This window comes from Silene latifolia, chromosome 4 (genome assembly GCF_048544455.1).
Source record: "Silene latifolia isolate original U9 population chromosome 4, ASM4854445v1, whole genome shotgun sequence".
Lineage (NCBI taxonomy): Eukaryota > Viridiplantae > Streptophyta > Magnoliopsida > Caryophyllales > Caryophyllaceae > Silene > Silene latifolia.
In genome coordinates, this window is record NC_133529.1 from 3,804,815 (window position 1) to 3,817,703 (window position 12,889).

General features: G+C 38.5%; 4 non-coding genes and 1 pseudogene across 4 annotated transcripts; 3 read left to right on the top strand and 2 right to left on the bottom strand.

Annotated features, from left to right (window-relative positions):
- Positions 1–1,435: 1,435 nt before the first annotated feature.
- Positions 1,436–1,508, bottom strand: TRNAR-UCU (transfer RNA arginine (anticodon UCU)). Its single transcript has one exon. It is a non-coding gene; the product is annotated as a tRNA-Arg (tRNA).
- Positions 1,509–2,331: 823 nt separating this feature from the next.
- LOC141654420 (U2 spliceosomal RNA) lies at positions 2,332–2,527 on the top strand. The gene has a single exon (XR_012547981.1). It is a non-coding gene; the product is annotated as a U2 spliceosomal RNA (small nuclear RNA).
- A 3,386-nt stretch (positions 2,528–5,913) lies between these two features.
- On the bottom strand, positions 5,914–5,986 carry TRNAR-UCU (transfer RNA arginine (anticodon UCU)). The gene has a single exon. It is a non-coding gene; the product is annotated as a tRNA-Arg (tRNA).
- Positions 5,987–6,722: 736 nt separating this feature from the next.
- LOC141654478 (U2 spliceosomal RNA) lies at positions 6,723–6,918 on the top strand. The gene has a single exon (XR_012548037.1). It is a non-coding gene; the product is annotated as a U2 spliceosomal RNA (small nuclear RNA).
- A 2,561-nt stretch (positions 6,919–9,479) lies between these two features.
- Positions 9,480–9,634, top strand: LOC141654132 (U4 spliceosomal RNA; annotated as a pseudogene).
- The last annotated feature ends 3,255 nt before the right edge of the window (positions 9,635–12,889 follow it).

The window sequence follows — 12,889 nt, forward strand, 5'->3', positions numbered from 1 at the left end:
ATAGCTTGATAATGGGTGATTGTATTCAAGACCTATTGAATACGAATCGGGTTAAAGTTTGATAACACGTCAAACAATAACAAGGGTGAATCGAACGCGTCAATTCAAAGTACAATCGAACATTATTAAAACGATACAATTGAAATAATATTCTGATTTCTTGTTAATTCATTTTCTAGTGATTTTCTTAGCAAATAATGGCTATAAATAGCCAAAGAAATTAAGGCGTTACAAGCAACTGAAAAGCTAGCAATCAACTAGCTAATTAAGAATATTAAAACTAGGTAATTACTACTACTAAATAAATTACCAAATAAACCTAATAACTAAATATGGTATTAACCCTTTTATTAACCAAAATAAAATAAGCTGAACGTCTGGCCATTACCAACCCATCCCCATTACTACGCACCCACTAATGAAGCCGTAATTACGAAAACCGAATTGAAGATCGTTTGTATTTTACGAGCAATATTTTTGTACCATCCAATGAAGCTCACACGTTCAATGAAAGCTCGAAATACATTTAATTATTCTCGAGAATGATTAAACTGATTTCCGACTTTCAATGAACTCGTTCCTTCATTGACCCACATCCCACTCGTATCAGGTCAAATACGGGTCACAGGTCGGGTTAGGGTCAGAATACGGGTCAGGAAATTATTTTTAACATCTTTTTTAATTTAAAAAAATACTTTTTTAAAAAGTAAAATATATTTAAAGTTATTATTTTAATCATATTCATCATATAAAATAATTATATTGATATAATTATTAAAATAAAGTTTTTTAATATTATTTTATTATTAAATATTATAAAAGTTATATAAAATTGACTTTTTGGTTGAATTTTTAATTTTAAGTAATAAAAAAATAATTTTTTAACTATATTTTCAAATATAATATATAAATATTAATATTTTTAATAAAATTTATGATTTTTCCTTGACCCAACGGGTCGACCCGTTCGGGTCGGGTCTCGACCTTAAAATAACAGGTCATTTTGGGTTCGGATCAAACGGGTCACGGGTAAAAAAAACCAAGTTTGTAACTCTAAAAAAATGGGTCGGACGGGTCGGGTTTTCGGGTCGGGTCGAATTTTGACAGGTCTAGAAGCAACTAAGAAAAATGCATTTTCAAAAATTTATAAACCTCTAGCTTGCATATGGGCCAAAAATTTCCATACTAGCCATACTCATCATAATCTGCTGAGCATATGGGCCTCACTTTGGCAACTGGGCTGACTGCTGAGCATTATCATGTGATGGGGATCAAAGTGCTTGAAATTAGTCTAAGAACTTGATGCATTTATTATCTTTATTACTAAATTAAATTTGTGTAGCTTTGCTTAATTACCATATGCTACTTCGCCAAACTGATGTTTATTTTCCATTTTTTTTTAAAAAAAAAAAAAAAAAAAAAGGTTGACAAAAAACACGCTCGGTGGGACTCGAACCCACAATCCTTTGATTAGAAGTCAAATGCCTTATCCATTAGGCCACGAGCGCCAATATGATAACTTGGTTAATTCTAAACTATAAATTTCGAAATTAACCCATATGGTGTTATTATAATTTACTTTTGAAGAGTAGTTTACTTACAAACTTTGATGGCACTGTAATTCTGTGAATGTCATCGAAAGCAGGTATCATGATCCAAGAACTTTAGAAGTGAGACGTGGGAGAGGATAATGGGAGGAAAGGTTGCTTATACAAAATATACCTTAATAATGATTGGCGTATGCGAAATATTTTAAAAACTTATAACTCGTATGTAATAGCAGCAGATGTAATGTTAAATTCTTTAAATGAACAATAAGATAGAATATAAAAATATGAAATTAGACTTAAGGTGTACCGGGTTCGAAACATTGGGATCTCAAATCTTGTAACATGAATCCGTCAATGATAATAACAATCCTACTTCATCAGAAAATCACCGAGTCTCTCTAGATAATCGGGACAAATCTCTTTTTATTTATTTAAAAGTTAAATCTTATTACCATAGTGTAATTTAAGTTGTCGAGAAATGATTTATATTTCAAGATTTCAATTCAAATTGTAAAAAATAGTAATCTCATTCATCATGGAATTGATTTTCATTGTCCTCCTTATGATAGATGCAAGTATATCTGTTTGTAGAGGATAGTATACGTAGGTTTGGTGAAGTTTGATGCTCAGCAATTTAACATGTTCTTGCACTCTTACACACATGCACTGGACTAAAGGTAAAAGTAGGAGTTATTAGATTTCTTAGTCCCACATCGGAAAAACAAGCTAACTCTACCAGGGAAGAAAGCATAAAAACAAACTGTTTGGCATTGAGCAAATCATACCTTTCTCGGCCTTTTGGCTAAGATCAAGTGTAGTATCTGTTCTTATCAGTTTAATATCTGATATGTGGATCATTGATCCACACGATATTAAATTTATTTTTTAAGGGGGGAGATCCATCACAGTAGCTTGCTGCTGGGGTCTTCGAGTGTCGCCCATGCGTTGCACTAAAGCACGGGCCTGGCACACCCCACCAATTCAAGCCTTAATTTTGTTTTCTTGACCACTTTTATTAAGTTCAGAAGAATATTAGAATGTAGACATGCATTAGTATATACCAAAGTTGCAAAGCATAGCAAGATGAGTCCAGGCCTTTCACAAAGTATTGATATAATTAATTACAGGACGGTATTATCCAAGGACTACAGTTTTTTTGAGTTAAACAACAGTTTTTTTGAGTTAAACAGCGGGTATCTTATATTATACGAAGTATCAAGCTCCGCAAGTGTTAAGATTGCCTGCGGAAAATCAGTTACATATACAACCTCGTCTCCCCTTCTTGCGCATAATCTAGCACAAAAATGAGCCACGGTATTACCCCCTCGTTTAACATGAGAACAACACCTACTCGTAAAAGAAAGCAACAAATAATTGATATCATCTATAATTAAACCCAACTGATTCCTACTGGAAGTCTTGCCACACAACTCGTTCACTACAATCATCGAATCCGTTTCAAGCTGCACCTTATCCGCCTCTATTTGCATGGCAATTTCCAACCCCAGCAAAGCTGCTCTTGCTTCTGCTTCCTCGACAGACCTCGCCTTTACCTCACGGTTACAGCTAACCACCACGACCGCGCCATTGTTATCTCTTCCCACCAACCCTAACCCCATCGTCCCATCCTCAAACATGGCAGCATCTGTATTAAATTTAATCACGCCTTCCCCAGGAGGACTCCAACTATTGCTCGAATCTGGCCGTGTTATTGCAGGTGGCTCATATACCTTTTCCGCATACGAAATATAATCATCCAAGTACCTGAAAAAACCCGTAAGAGTCCGGGTTGGAGGGCAGGGTTCTTCCTCAAACAAATTAGCATTTCGGATGGTCCATATAGCCCACATCGTCATTAAAAACGTTCCCATTGCTTTTGCATCCATCTTGTTGAACGCCCAAAGAAGGATATCATGACACGACCCTGTTGGGGCCTCATAGCTGACGGCCTGGAAACCTTCATTCCGCCAAAACTCATGTATCTCATTGCACCAAAACAGAGCATGTTCGACGCATTCCACCTCGGTTCCGCATTTGGGGCATATGGGGCTTTCAATAATATGTCTTCGAAACAGATTTTCCCGAACAGGAAGCACATTCATACTAGCTCTCCACGTGAAATGCGCCATCTTTGGCGGAATTTTCAGTGTCCATAATTTACGCCATAACTGATCGCCATGAGCGTTGTATACTCCTTTGCCAAGCTTATATCCAGACTTAACAGAATAATAACCCTTATTATTTGGCCACCAATAAAGCGTATAACAAGGACGACGTTTACTGAGTGTGAGCGAGAGTACCTCCTCAGCGTCTTCATCTCGCACGCCATCTCATTTCAGCATGGTCAATGAGCTCCTCCACTTTCATGTTCAGGTTGACATCTCCAATGGGTGTTGGGACTCGACTAGCGTTCTCTCCTGGGAGCCAAGGACTACAGTTAGGGGTGTATGGGTTGATTAGAGTTAAAAAATTTCAAGTGACTCACTCGTCCTCTTTTTCTGTCCAAAGAGTTGCTGCTGCTGATGATACGGGTTTTGATGGCTTTGCGGAGGTTGGGCCTTCACAACCTCTTTACTCTCCATGATTGGACTAATATGGAATTGTAGGGGCCTAAATAACAAGCTCTTTCCTACAATTCCGAATATAGGGGAGTTATTAGATAGTAAGTATTACTCTCTCCTAGTCTGATTGTTAGAGAACTTACCAACACCAAAATTAAGAAAACGAATTTGGACCACACAAAATACTCTACCTCACATGAAATTGAATTTGGACCACACAAAACTTACCAAAAAAGGAAAGGGGTACCAACACCCGACTAGCATGGAAAAGAAAAGAGGAACCAACAATCAGACTAGGAGGGAGTATGATTTTATGTTTTTAATAGAGACCAAATGTAATGCTAGTAGTGTGTTCCCTATGTTTGAAAGCTAGGTTTTGTGAAACATTTTGGAGTGGATGCGGTAGGGGCATCGGGTGGACTTTGGGTGGGATGGAGAAAGGAGGCGAAGATGAGCCTCGTAAAGGCTTGTAAAAATTTTATCATCCTTTTGGTGAAGAAATATAATGGTCTCTTATGGTATCTTGTGCTTTTCTATGGTGCCCCGAATCTAAACCTACGCTCATCCGTCTTAAGGGAATTGGAAAAGTGGATGGAGGCTTGTATATATCCCTTCCTTATTGTAGGCGATTTCAACCAAGTAAATTATATATGTGACAAATTAAGTCTTAGCCAACGACCAATTAGGGGAGCTAATGAGTTTAATATTTGGAGGATAAGAAATGAGTTGATTGATATCTCTTTTAAGGGCCCGAGATTTACTTGGTGTAATAATCGTAAAGGAGACAAAAGGATTTATGAACGTATCGACAAAGCTATGGGATCAAAGGACTGGTTAACCTTCTTCCCAAATACTAGTATTAAACATTACCCTATTCAAATATCTGATCATGCACCGATTGAGGTGGATTTACAGCTTACTCGGAATGAAAGGAAAAAACCTTATAAATTAGATGCGTGGACACTTGACTATGAGGAGTGTCTACAAGGTATTCGATTGGCTTGGGTGTCTAGTGATATTGGCTCCCCGTCTTATCAGGTGGCTAGGAAACTTGCACGAGTAAGGACAAACGTAAACAAATGGGCATTGATCCACACTAAGTGTACCTTGTGTCCATTGCCTTACAACCCTTTCCTTTTTTATAAGCGGAGTTTGAAACCATGCAATGATGCATAGTTTTGTTACCTAAGCCTTTTTCTTTTCACAAGGACCCATGCATGTATGATTGTTCCAACTAGGCGCAATGGTTTTAGGCCAAGCTCATTATTAACAGGCAATTAGTTGTCCAAAGTTCCGCAAAACCCGAATTTTTCATGAGCTAAAAGTGTTGAAATTACTTGTCTGGTGAATAGCTCGATCAAAATTGACATGAATTGATACAAAGTGACCAATTAATAATTTTGGAATCACCCCTTATGCTAATATGCTCGAATCACCTATTACTAACCCTTGTGTTGTATCATACCGAGTTTCTGACCTTGTGTAAATTAAACTGTTCTTAAATATTTGAACTCGACGAGTAAACATTGGTTTTAACTTTTAAGTCATGCCAAAATATGTTAACTGCGTAGAGTTCAAGGGCTGTCTCGTACAATCCCCTTCCGAAGTAAGAAAATGCATTTTCGAAAATTTATAAACCTATAGCTTGCATATGGGCCAAAAAAAAAATCCATATTAGCCACACTCTTATCATACTCTGCTGAGCATATGGGCCTCACTTTGGATGCTGGACTGAGCATATGCTACTTCGCCAAACTGATGTTATTTTTTTTTTTTTTGGAAAAAAAAAAGTTGACAAAATACACGCTCGGTGGGACTCGAACCCACAATCCTTTGATTAGAAGTCAAATGCCTTATCCATTAGGCCACGAGCGCCAAGTTGATGGCCCTGTTAATTCTTAATTATATATTTTATTAATTAATATGGTATTGTATGGTTGGTTTACTTTAGAAGAGTAGTTACTTACAACTTACAAAAGGATGTCACTGTAATTCTGTGAATGTCATCGAAAGCAAATATCATGATCCTAAGAACTTTAGAAGTCAGACGTGGGAGATACTACTCCATAGTCCATACAATATAAAAATATGCAATTTGACTTTCCTTAAGGTGTACCGGTTTCGAAATATTGGGACCTCGATCCGTCAATGATAATAACAATCCTATTTCATCAGAAAGTCACCTCATCTCTCCCGATGATCGGGACAAATCTCCTTTTATTCATTTGAAAGTTAAATCTCATTATCATAGTGCAATTTAAGTTGTCGAGAAAAGTTTTGTACTTCAAGATTTCAAATAGTAGAAAATAGTAATCTCATTCATCACGGAATTGATTTTCATTGCTTTTTTTATGATGGATGGAGATGCAAGTTTATCTGTTTGTAGAGGAGATAGTATACGTAGGTTTGGTGAAGTTTGATGCTCAGCAGTCAGCAGTCAGCAGTCAGCAGTCAGCAATTAAACATGTTGTTACCCTCTTACACAATACACATGCAGCGGACTAATAGTAAAGGCGGGACTTATTAGATTTCTTAGTCCCACATCGGAAAAACAAGCTAACTCTACCAGGGAAGAAAGCATAAAAACAAACCGTTTGGCCTTGTAATATTCATACCTTTCTCGGCCTTTTGGCTAAGATCAAGTGTAGTATCTGTTCTTATCAGTTTAATATCTGATATGTGGATCATTGATCCACACGATATTAAATTTATTTTTTAAGGGGGGAGATCCATCACAGTAGCTTGCTGCTGGGGGCTTCGAGTGTCGCCCATGCGTTGCACTAAAGCACGGGCCTGGCACACCCCACCAATTCAAGTCTTAATTTTGTTTTCTTGACCACTTTTCATTAAAAGATTAGATTAAAGAATATTTGATTCAGACATGCAGTGTGTAATTCATGGACGGAATATGGTTTGGTTGATATTTTGGGTTATAAATTTTCTGCTACCAAAAACCTACACCCTTGATACTCTTTACTTTCCTACTTTTACGAACTCATGAGCGCGTTTGTTTAATCTATTTACGATCTAGAAAAAAGGGTTTCGAGAATTGGTGGGCGTTTGTTTAATCTATTTATGATCTAGTTCGGTTAGTTTGATCCAAAATATGAATTGGAAAGAAAAAAGGGTTTGGAGAATTGGAGGTAGTATTTATGTATGCCATAATCGGGCCAAGTTATATAATAATTAGATTAAATTATTAAATTTATCGAACTCAAAACTACCCTCTTTAATAGCGGTATCACTACCAAAGACCAGTTTTGGCGTCTTACACTCTATGATCTAGATTGTGGCCTCTCGTACCTTATGATTAAAGATTAAGTAATCAGCTGCTTCGTTTTAACTGTATGTCTGTATCTAGCTAGATTGGGCCATTTGCTCTAACTTTTTGCACGTTGACATTTCTCTGATTATTTGCAGATTCTTCTTCAAATTGTGGGCGTTGAGAGACCACATCACAAGACAACCGGAATCATAAACAAAATTGCTATATCACTCCCCCTGTTTTACTTGTTACGCCCCCTACTTTTTCATTTATTCTTATTTTACCCTTGGACTATTTAATTAATTAAAGTAAAAAATATTTCTCTTTTTTTAGTTTATGGTTTTCGGAGACGGGTTTTACAAAATTATAATCGGAGACGTTTTTTAAATTATTGTTTTATAATTATTGGATTTTGGTAATATCTTTTTACAATAACTAATAATTGTATAATAGTAAATGATTTTTGTTGAACTTTTCATTTTTGATTTAATTACCGCTTTGTCGTAACTGAGTTTGGGGCGATTTTTAGAGTAATTAATTTAATATGTACCCGGTCTTAAAAAGACGTATTTTCTACCAACTATTGCAATTACTTTAACTATTAAAAAAAAAAAAAAAAAAAAAAAAAAAAGTGGCCTTGTCTTGTGAATTACAAGACGCGGCCATGGTGGTGTCATGTGAATTACAAGACGGTGCCATGGCCATGTCGTGTGGTTTAGACGACAGAACCATTCACACGACATGTCCTTGGCCATGTCTTGTAATCCACATGACGGGTCCTTGGATGTGTCTTGTAAGCTACATGACGAGGCCAATTTTCGTATTTTTTTAAATCGTGTTATGTGTGCCGCTAAATTTTATTTTATTTTTTAAATCTTGTAATCATTATTCTTGAAACGATATAATTTTTTCATTCATTCATTCAAGACGATTTTTTGTAACGATTTAATATCGTCTTGAATGAATGAGTACGATTTAATTTTATTTAATTTTGTAAAAAACCGTTTCCAAAAATCATAAAATAAAAAACTAGAAATATTTTAGTTAACTAAATACATAGTTTAAGGGCAAAATAGGAATAAATGAAAAAATAGGGGGCGTAACAAGTAAAACAGGGGGCGTGATATAACAAATCCCATCATAAATGACATCAACCTTTTGCTTGCTTCTTTTTAGTGTATTTGTTTTGGTTTTTATTTCTCGTAGTTTAAATAAGGTTTGCCCATAACCTTGCTTGGAATGTTATATTGTAATGCTATTCATAATATATTTGTACACATCCGCTGACGTTGCATTCTGTAGGTATTGATTTTGATTGATTGATGTAATCAAGTTGAGAGTTAAATTGAGTTTGATTTGATTTTTCATCATAATTGTTCTATTTGAGCTTAAAGATAACGGGCTATATTACTCATACTGGTAGCGACATGGAAATACATATATACATACAACTATGTTGTAATCGAGCTCATCTGAGTTTAAACTTAAGCTCGACTTGAAAGTCATCAAAGACAAAAAGTTTATGCTGAGTAACTAATTGGATTGTCGATAATGTGATTTTAGTAATTGCAATTATATGCAGAGTAACTAAGACTACAAAATACCTCTCATGAAGTTTTTCTATGTGTGTGTGTTTGTTTATAGTGGAAAGGTTTTTTACTCTGTAAATTATACGAGTATTGTTTATTTCCTTGATTCACAAAATAAAATACTCCGTCCATGAACTACATAAATGGGTAAATAGGCTTCTTGAGAGCTCGATTTTCATATTTCCTTGATTAACAAAATGAAATACAAGAAGCCTATTTATAGGCACGTACAACGGTGCACAACGCATCGACATTTACCTACATAAGACATAAATATGAGATGAAAAATCCATAAGCATTTACTCAAATGAATATATATTATAAATTTCATGAAATACATGGTGATATTAGTTAGGAGTACTTCTCATAGATAGGAAATTAGGAAGGGAAGGCCAAAGACCAACGAGAGCAATACCACAAAGAAAGATTAAGAAAATACCCCCACATCGTTAGTTTTAAGAAGATTACATCCAGCCGAGTGTATAAATTCCTATACAAGTCCCTACTGAAAATTATCTTTGCGCTTGGGGCAATGACGCAGCTAGTGAGGTACTAACCGAGGCGCGTCAATTGCTGGTTGAAAACTATTTCCAAACCCCCTCTTCGGCCTGGGCTTGTCCTTGGCCGTCGAGAATTTCTGGAAGGGCTCCCTCGCAAGAGGGTAAAGCCCTACAATTCTTAGTTTAATTTTTAATAATAGTTTAATTATTAATTATTAATTGCTTTAAGCTAAATAAACAATTGATAATTAATTAATTAATTAAGATGAAAAGTTGTGATGTTAGTTTATTTCAAAAATGGTTATTTTAATGTGTGCCATATAAACTAATTAAAGTTCAATCAGTTAAATATTCTCAACAATCTTTCCTTAATTAGCTTAAATGTGTTCTTAGGGTCTTAAATGTGTTCTTAGGACATACGATATTCCTTAATTAGCTTAAATGTGTTCTTAGGGTCTTAAATGTGTTTTTAGGACATACGATAGAAAAACCGTTCTAATAACAGCTAGTCTTGCTTGTGACGGGTTAATCCCGTCACAAGCTTGTGACCTCTCACAATAAGGGAGAGGGGACAAGGTGGGACACCCCCATGTGATTCCCACTCACCTCTTTATGGGTCATTTGTGAAAGAAAACGGTATCGGTCATAAGTTTGTGACGGATATCGCCGTCACAAATAAGAATTTGTGTTCTAATAAATGCTAGCGCAACGACGGGTCCAAACACTCTGAATTTTTCTTAACTTTTAGAATGCTTGAATTAGAAGAGTATATATTAAGTGATGTGCTCTGGTATGCCGTATGCTATAATGTTTGCTCCTTCGATCTTCAAATAAAAGACGCAAAAAATTTGGATGGATGCTGGACAGAGCATTATCATGCGATGATGGTGATCAAACTTCAAAGTGCTTGAAAGTTGAAACTAGGGCTGGGCAACATCCGGTCCGGACCGAAAAAATGGATCGGTTAATTCCGGTCCGGTGCCCGGTCCACCCTTTTTTAAAGATTTCGGTTTTCGGCCTGGTCCTGTTTTGGACCGCAATTTTCCGGTCCTGACCGGAAAGATCAGAATTATTTTTATTTTATTTTTTCCTTAAAATATTAATTAAAAATACATTGAAGGCCTACTTAATCCAATCTAACCGGCCCGGATTTATGGACCGGAATTTGAAAAAGTGGGTTTGTAAAATAAATTCCGGTCCGGTCCGGTCTGGAATTTTTATAATCTGGTCCGAGATTTTTGACGATTCTGGTTCCGGTCCAAACCGGTTTCGGATCGGTGCCCAACCCTAGTGTCATGATCCGGTACTTTTGCCGGATCGTGGCGCGCACCCTTGCCCGTCTCAAGGCAAGATGCAAGCGACAAGGATCTTCGAACTAGTGATGGATCGCTCACTAGCACGTTACTCGGGTCTCGGCAACACTCGACAGGATGCAACGAGAGCGTTAGGCTCTAGTGTTTGTCAGGCACTAGGCACTCGTAATCGGTCTCGGGGGTGTGAGTCGGGATCCTAGTGTCGATCCCACAAACACGGCTTGTTAGTAAAGTGAAGGCTAAAAGTCGTTCACAACAAAGCAACAACGAGCAATACGAAGGCACAAGGTAGGAAGTAGATTTTCATTCACTAGTACTCCCTAAAGAGAGAAATTTGATATTTACATCCTGGTAGCAGGAAACATTGATTTTAGAAGTTTAGTTCAGAATAGCGATATACCTATTTATGGAAAGAAAAGCTATTCTAAAACTATGCTAAACTAAGAAATTACTTACTACAAATGTACAATGGAAATGAAATTACATAAGCATAAATAAATCTAAGGGTTCAAGTGTGCGGATCGTCACACTATCCCCCACCTAATCTGTTGCCGCCCTCGGCAACACAAAAAATCTTGAATGGTGCTTCAGTGAGACATCCTCGGTGAGCTCTAACTGTCCATGCAGTGTTGGGGATTGGCTTGTACAACTCGGCTTGAATGTGCGCTTCGTCCCAAACAATGACTGGCCTCTTCGTCCCCTCAAGGATAGGCTGGAGTTCCTTGACATAGAAGCTGTCGAACATGATGTTCTCCAAGTCCACCACGTGCTCCTTGTCTCTCGGGAAAGTCCATTTTGCCGTTGCTTGAAAAGACCTCTCTCGGGATTCCTTCAAGTACTGGCCCCAACGGACCTTCATCTTGTCTCTCGTCACTTCAGCACCTGCATTCAAGGGAATGTGAGATCTCCAGGACGCCGAATCAGCATTTCGGCGCGGCCCCCTGATGGTACGAGGCCTTATCTCTTGGGTCGTGACCCGCAAACCAGGACGTCGATTCAAAGACATCGACGCGGCCCCTGATGGTACGAGGCCTTATCTCTTGGGTCGACTGACCCGCAAACCAGGACGTCGATTCAGCACATCGACGCGGCCCCCTGATGGTACGAGGCCTACTTCTTTGGGCATCTCGGCCCTCATTGTCTACTCCTCGGTGAGGGGGTAGACTCTTCTTTCGTCCCCCAGGCCACTTAACATCGTAGTTAGCCTGGGTCTTGTTCGCCCTCGGCTCCACCGAACCTTTAGGCATTCTCCAAGGTCGTATCCCTTGTTTCGGCGTCGGTATCACCCTCATAGCCGAAATTCGATGCTGCCCCTTGTCTTCGTCGCTGTCTACCGTCTTCACTACGATAGAGCCCATTAGTAGCATCGATCCGTCACTCGGTTTCAATACTACCAAGGCTTTCTGAAAGAACTGCATCCCGAGTACTAACTTGAAGTCATCCAGCGGAATGGTGGTGAAGTCGAGCTCCCCTGCCCACTCACCCACTTGGACCGCGACCTTCTTAACCACTCCTTGGACGCGTCTCACTTTCCCATTGACCGGCTTCAGGCAGCTGTTAGCATCCCGCAGAACTAGCCCCAACCGATCAGCTTCCTCTTTCGTAACAAAGTTGTGGGAGGCGCCCGAGTCAATCAAGGCTCGCGCTTGCTTCCCATTCACCGTCAAGTCCACTTACATGAGCCCGTTGGATTTCTTGGCGCAGGAATCCTCGAATTTCCCCATCGCGCTAATCCTTTGAAGTGAGCCCATTCGTGGTTGGTCTTCACCATCACTCGAGTTTTCGTTACACTCTTGGTGATAGTCGGCCAACGCCCCATCAAGACGTTCTTGAGCCCCTTTCGGCATCTTCTTGAACATGGCATTGAACTCCGCTTTGTTCGGACAATCGACCATCTTGTGAGGACCCTTGCACACAAAACACGCGAACGGTCTCTTCGTTGTGGAAGCAGTAGAGTTCCCCGCCTTCGAAGACGAGCTTGAGGGCGAGTTTGTAGTGCTCGCCGATTGGGCTTGACTTCCTTGTTAGCGGAACCGACTGTTCCCAACTGAAATGGCGCTGTTTTGTGGCCTTTGTCCATTGTACCAACTTTGTGACACACCAGTATTTCC